The sequence below is a fragment of the Sorex fumeus genome, unplaced genomic scaffold (assembly GCF_029834395.1).
Source record: "Sorex fumeus unplaced genomic scaffold, SorFum_2.1 ptg000021l, whole genome shotgun sequence".
NCBI lineage: Eukaryota > Metazoa > Chordata > Mammalia > Eulipotyphla > Soricidae > Sorex > Sorex fumeus.
This window is the reverse complement of record NW_026606078.1, coordinates 9,260,513-9,267,798: the sequence shown is the minus strand read 5'-3', so window position 1 is coordinate 9,267,798 and position 7,286 is coordinate 9,260,513. Positions and strand designations below refer to the sequence as shown.

General features: G+C 34.9%; 1 pseudogene; it reads left to right on the top strand.

Annotated features, from left to right (window-relative positions):
• The first annotated feature begins 1,067 nt into the window (after positions 1 to 1,067).
• Positions 1,068 to 1,184, top strand: LOC130023056 (uncharacterized; annotated as a pseudogene).
• Positions 1,185 to 7,286: the final 6,102 nt, after the last annotated feature.

Sequence of the window (7,286 nt, the reverse complement as noted above, 5' to 3'; positions counted from 1 at the left end):
AGAGCAACATCCATAGAAATCAGAGACTGCTTAGAAAAATATTTTTTAATTCAAAGAGAAATAAAGAGGAAAAAATAAGAAAGAGAGAGCTTGGTTAAACAATAGTAAAATTAATGCTAAAAAAGTATTTTATTCTAAGTAATAAAATTATCAAAATATTTTAAGCAATTACTCAGATGCTTTGTCTTTCAAAATTGTCTTTCAATATTGACTTAGTCACTAAAATTATTTCAAACAAAATTTTAAGTCTAAAGTCAGATATTATTTAAGAGATTTTTTATTCATTAGTCTTTTAAATAAATAAAGCTTGAGTTTATATTGTGAATCCAAAAATAATTTCTAGGCAATTCAAAATCTTTCAATTATTTTATAATAACAACTTTATGAAAGAAAGGATGACAGGTAGAGTAAAAAAAAAGACAAGTATCCTTTATTATAAATAAATAAATAAATAAATTCCTGTATCACTTTGATTTTCAGTATCATAGTCATTTCTTAGTTATTCTCACGGTCTTACACATATATGAATTTCAGTTCTAAAATGCTGTCTAGAAGTGCCATTCTGTTTATGTTGAAACATCCTTTCTGAAATATAAAAGTATTTCAGACACTCCTAATAAAATTAAGTAAAACTCTGAACCTTATGGAAGTTCTAGCCCAAGATTGATTGGTTACATTGACCCCCAAATAATGTCCAGAATTATGCAAGGTAAAACAAAATTCAGTGTATGCATTCATTCAAAAATGCATTTCGGACTGAAATGATAGTGCAGCGTGTAGGGAGTTTATCTTGCACTCGGCTGACCTGGGTTTGATTCCCAGCATCCCATATGGTCCCCTGAACCTGCCAGGAGTAATGCCTGAGTCCAGAGTCAGGAGTAAACCCTGTGCATCGCTGAATGTGATGCAAAAAAGCAAAACAGCAAAAAGAAACAAAAAATGCATTTCTCATAGGTCCATATTGAAAATAGTTGAAGTCTATTAAAGCAGTTGTAATCCAGAAAGTGTTAATGATGCCAATGAAATTGAAGTATAAGTTCAAGAAATTAGTGAGAAATACTCAGTAAATCTTTTTAAAGAATGAAAAAATAGCATAAAAATGCAAAGACTTAGGTTCTAATAGAAATGACATGCAATTATGCTCTCATTCTTGACTATCAGAACTTGACTGATGTATGAACATCTTAATTGTGAAAATTTCTGCTAGCAAAATTTAATCATGGAATGACTACAGCAGAGTTATTAAAGTCTCCTAGATTCTACAAAGAGGATAAAGTAAGACAAAAGGGGGAAAATTCAGGGAGAGTTTAAACCTAAAGTAATGAAATGTTAACTTAGGACTTAAAAATATTGGAGATTACATAAATTTGTAAATGAATCGTGTTTGATGTTCAATGTAGATACTCAGAAGTATTTACATATTGAAATGGGATGAATATTTCCATTTTGATTATTTGGAGTTAAATTGTTTGAGGAATATACTGACAAAAGGATCTAGTACACTGGAAATTTGATGTTTCTTAAATTCAGAAAAGGCATCTGGGAGCTGATTCATATTTGGTAGTCATTAAATTTGAAGTCTAAGTTGACACAGTGTAAGTAGATGACTTCATGAAGAGTATGTAGATTGAGAAGGAAAAAAAGGTAAATGATTAAACCAAATTAGAATATCATTTACAGAAGTCAAGTATAGAACATAATTTAAAGTATATGAAGCAACTCTCCTGGGAGTTAAAGAAAAAGTATATTCAAATTTTTTTTTAGAATTGCTCAGAGAAGTTGGTCCCTTTGACAAGAAGCAATTTCAATTGGAGGTAAGTGTTGATAATAATCTTCATAACATGTCAAAGGAATGAAAAGAAGGAAGTAGTACACTAAATATAGATAACTCAAAAAGTATAATCAGAAGGTAAAGGAAAAGAATGTTGTATGGGGAAATATATGCTTCTTATTTATTTATTTATTTCATTTCATTCATTCATTCATTCATCATCCTGTTATTCGTCGATTGCCTCGAGCAGGCCCCAGTAACGTCTCTTTCATCCTAGCCCTGAGATTATATTCAAGGCTCTTTAGGAGAATGAGACCAGTGTATTTGGCATATTTGGTGCGCCACAGGGAGTTTGCCAGACTCTGCCCTGTGGGCAGGCTATATGCGATAGCCTGCAAGTTTGTCCAGAGTAGGAATGAGGTAATAAGATATCATAAAAAGATGTTCTGATAAGATGTTGCGGCCGCAAATGCAAATGCGGCCGCGCGGTTCCGTGAGCTGGATTTTATAGTCTCTGAGTCTTGGCCGTTGATGGGATTACACGGTGCCAGGGGGCCAGGTGGTGGGTGTGACCCCCGCCTACTGGAATTTGGAGGATCTGGGTGGAGGATGCTCGACTCCAATTCGAGTAGGCTTGGAGATTTAAGAATAGAAACTTCCTTGGGAAATAGTACTTCTCTGAGATGTTAATTCTGTACATACGTATAACTTTGGTTTCTCATACTTGGAGAGCATTTTTATAGGTCTAAGATATGAAAGATAGTAGTTTTAATAAAATAACTTTCCTATCAAAATGTAATCAAATAAATAGGTTTTATGTTTTATGTTTTTATTCACTGGGTCTGTTCTTCACCCTCAAGCATCCTTTTCCTAAAAATATTATTGACACCATAGTGTCAACACTGATATTTTTCTCTTTATTATACACTCAATTAGAAAATCTTTGATTCTACTTTAAATATAAAGCTAACATTTCACAAATTCCAAGCCATAATAATTCACATGGATTTTTGTAGCAGTTTCTACCATTATATCTTCATATTCTTGCTGCCATACTGTCTATTTTTAAAGTATAAACTGAATTTTTAAACTAAACTGATATTCAGCGTACCAAAGATAATCTCAAGTAAATCTTATTGAAAACATCTCAACAAAGCAAGAATAACAGCAAGAGTGTGCATCCCTTGCTGCCCGTTACTTGTAGAAAAGTGCATAGAAATTTAATACAGATAAGATTTAGAAGAATAATGTTGTCCCTAAAGTTTTTAAGAGAATAGTTATTAAATTGCTTTCCCATTGATCAGAAGATCGCTAGTAAGACACCATGTCAAATTTTCAGTTCTAGTTCAGTAAACTTAGAGCTTCAGGAGAATGACTTTCACTGAAGTAATATAACATTTATAATATGATGAATAGATGCACTGGACAATGAGACGAGCCAACAAAAATTATTTTCCAACTCATCACTTTTAATCAAAGACAAAAACATGCCTTTTGAGGCCCTTTGGGTTATTTTTGAAATTATTACTATTATTTTGATTAATTTTGTATTGAATTAATATTGGTTTACAGCACTGTATATATTTCGGTACATAGCTTCATGCCTCTGTATCTGTATATACAACACCTTGGCGCCAACCAAAGATCTAGTTTCCTTCTACCACCCTCCTGTTATTATTTTTTTACCCACTATTGTCCCTCTTGCCTCTGGTACCACAATTCTTTTGTCACTATCTAAAGGTTTGTTGTTGTATTTACTTTTGTCATAGTGGTTACTAACTTTCTTTGGGATGGTGGGTCCTTGGAATTAGTGTGTAAAAATAGTACACCAACCCCAGATGTCTTTAGTATTGTGGTTCTGTATTAAAAAGACAATGCAAATATATTCCTTCTATAAGTTATAGTTATTGTAACCAGGACCTATGCGGTCCCACAATGTCCAGGCGTCAAATGTTACTCTCTGGTATAGGGTCCTATGTTATCCATATGTCCTGTGTCCACTAGCACTGTGTCTTCATGCTGTCCAATCCACTGGTCTGGTCTTTCACTGGTGCTCTGGAATGTATCTCTCACTGATGGAGATTATTGAACTGCTGGTTTCTTTGTTATATGTACATATGTTAGTGTTGTCAGTTTCTCTCAGGCATCCCTCTCTATGTGAATGTGGGGTATAAGAAGAAGACATGTATCCAGTATTGTTTTTTAATGTCTTATATTTCATCCTTAGTTATTTCTGCTCTCTCAGTAGCTAACCACATACTAGATTTAAAACGCTCAGTCAGCTTACCTAGATGATCTGATGCCCTTCCCCTCCAACCAGTCTCACTGTAACACCTTGATTTTGTTATCTTTTACATGTAAGTGAGTTATATAGTATTTTTCTTTACCCATCAAATCATTTCACCTAAGATAATCTGTTCATAGCAAGATCACAAATGTCAATGTTTTAGCTTTTTCATAGCTAAGTAGAATTATATATGTATGCACATGCATAAATATAGGTATCATATATATTTTTCTTTTTATCCATTTATCCATAAGTGGGCACATAGGTGTATGTTTTCCATACTCAGATTATTTTCAAAACACTGATATAAATATATTTGTCAAATAATACAAGTATATTTTTTCAATTTCAATACAGAAAAGCTTTTTAATAAATCATACTGGAAACACTGAACCATGAAATGCAAAATAATAAAACTATCTTAATATTACTAATACATCCTGCCAAAATATTAACTCAAAATGACTTAAACACTTGAACATAAGACCTGAAATGGTAAAGTAAATAGAATAAAACATGTACTCTTTGACATTGGTTTTATTTATACCTTTGGATTATTTACCAAGGTAAGTGAAATAAAATATAACACAAATGGAATGATATCAAAAATAATAGATACAATGAATGAAACTATCTTTAAAATGGTAAGCCATGCCAATAAGTTGTGGAAGATATTTGACATTCATATATCAAGAAAGAGGCAATCATCCAACTATATAAACAACTTACACAACAACAAAAATTGAAAAAAAATGAAAAAGATAGAAAACTGTTGCAGAGGGATTGAATGCCTGCCAGAGTCAGGACAGATTAAAATATACAGGCAACTTTTGATAACTGAGCCCCTGCAGTCCTGGCAGTCCCACTAAGGCAATTGTCAAACTGCACCTGAGACCCACTTGAATGGTGTGGCATAGGAATTGTTCACTAACATCCAAATATTTCTGTAGAGTTATTTCCAGACTTAGGTGAGATTATTCTCTCCTGAAAAAATGAAGTCAGACCATATCTTTACTCAGCTCATTTCATTTTTTTTCATCATCCTGTTATTCGTCGATTGCCTCGAGCAGGCCCCAGTAACGTCTCTTTCATCCTAGCCCTGAGATTATATTCAAGGCTATTTAGGAGAATGAGACCCATCATTGTTACTGGTATTTGGCATATTTGGTACGCCACGGGGAGTTTGCCAGACTCTGCCCTGTGGGCAGGCTACATTCGATAGCCTGCAAGTTTGTCCAAAGTAGGAATGAGACAATAAGATGTCATAAAAAAAGTTCTGATAAAAAAGTTACTCAGCTCATAGAAAGGAAATTCAGGAGAAAGCAGAAAAGGACAGTGCATTTAATTCAGAACATATGAGAGAGACAAAAGAGAGAATACATAAAGCAAATGCCACATTCTAAATTAGGTCAGGGAAGCAACTTGAGAATGGAGTTCTACAAAATAAAACAAAAAGAATTACATATACCAAGTGGGGTGCAGCAACTACAGAATGGAGTGTTCAGCGAGTTGACCTAGGAACCTGATTTTCTGCCTTTTTTTTATACCAATTGCATTGATTTGGAACTCTCTGGTCCAGGCAAAGAATCCTGGAAATGTCTCTAGTAAGCATCAATTGTTAGGGTGATGGCAAGGACTTTGATCCCTGGTTCTTGTCACTCAAAGTTTTAATAATCATTGTTATTGCTGAACTGTTTCCTAAAGGAGCCCCACCCACCTTTGAGTTTGTCCAGGGTTCTTAAATGAAGTCTCAGACTATACTTAAATATGGTTAGGGTTAGGGCAGATTAATTCCTTTTCTAGACCCCCTTCTTGATTTTGTGCCTTACTGAAATTTATTTCTAAGAGTCTCCTATATACCTGCCCACTTCACTTACAAGGCAACTAATGCCCTCGTGATTTCAGTTCTGCCGCTATTCTGGTGATATTTTCTACCATTCTTTCCTTATGACTGCACTCTTGCCACACTGATCTCCCCCACTGGTTTTTTCTTCTGCCACAGCTTATCATAGGTATTTTTTCATGTGTGATTATTATTTTGTCACCACACATCAAACACTGGTATTCTAAAGTCTTGACACAACTTCAGTCATTATTACTTCCATCAGCTACATGTGAGTCTTTTAAAACTTGCTTATATAACAGATCGTAGTAATTTCATTTTTAATGATGAAAAAAGCATTCTTTTCTTTTTTTCATCACAATGGTATAATAGCATACTATTATCATTTATTTGAATTCATAATAGATGATAATGAGTACATATTAATGAATTTTATCTGTGGGTTCCAATATTTTATACTTTTTTGTAAGGGTGGCTTTATTGGGTCACACCCATTGATGCTCAGGGCTTACTTCTGGCTCTGCACTCAGGAATTACAACTGGTCATACTCAGGGACCATATCGTATGCCGGGGACCATCCCTAGGTCAGCCCCAAGCAAGCAAATACCCTACTCGCTGTATGATGGGTCCAGCCCCTATTTTTTACTTTTAAAATAAATGACAGGTATTTAATTAAAACATTTTTTAAAATTTTATTGTTGGGATTTTATTATCACATGTAGAGTCATCATGACTTGCAAAATATTATTGTTCAGAAAAGTGGGGAGCCATGGTAGTAGATATTGCCTTCCAGTTTGACCTACCTTAGTCTGGAGGAGTGGGATGTTTAGACCAGTAAAGTCTGCACTGCGTTTCTGCACAGTATGAACACTAGCATCACATTCGCCCTGCCGAGGCAGCTGTCAGACTGCATCTGAGCTCTGCTTCATCTACACTTAATTAGATCCTGAGTTCTCTGGCATTCTTGGCCTCAAGCTGAAGCGAAGGATTTTTCTTTGTAGAGAAAGATAAGCTGATCCTGACTCCCTCCCAGGTTTTCCAGTATCATCATCTACCTTCACAGAAAAAAATTTCAGGAGCTGACTAGTGAAGGAAAGTAGTTTAAATTAGGAAAGATGAGGATAGACAGACAAGGGGAAAAAAGAATCTTTTCAGGGTGAATACGGACTTCTTCAGTGGGGAGAGAGCCAAGAATGCCCCAAAAGTTCTGTCCTGTCCCGTCCCGTCCTCCTGTTGTTCATTGATTTGCTGGAGCAGGCACCAGTAACGTTTCACAACAAATCGTGAGAATTGTTAGTGTTTTTTGGCATATCGAATGTGTCACGGGTATCTTGCCAGGCTTTACCATGCGACCGAGATACTCTTGGTAGCTTGCTGGGCTCTC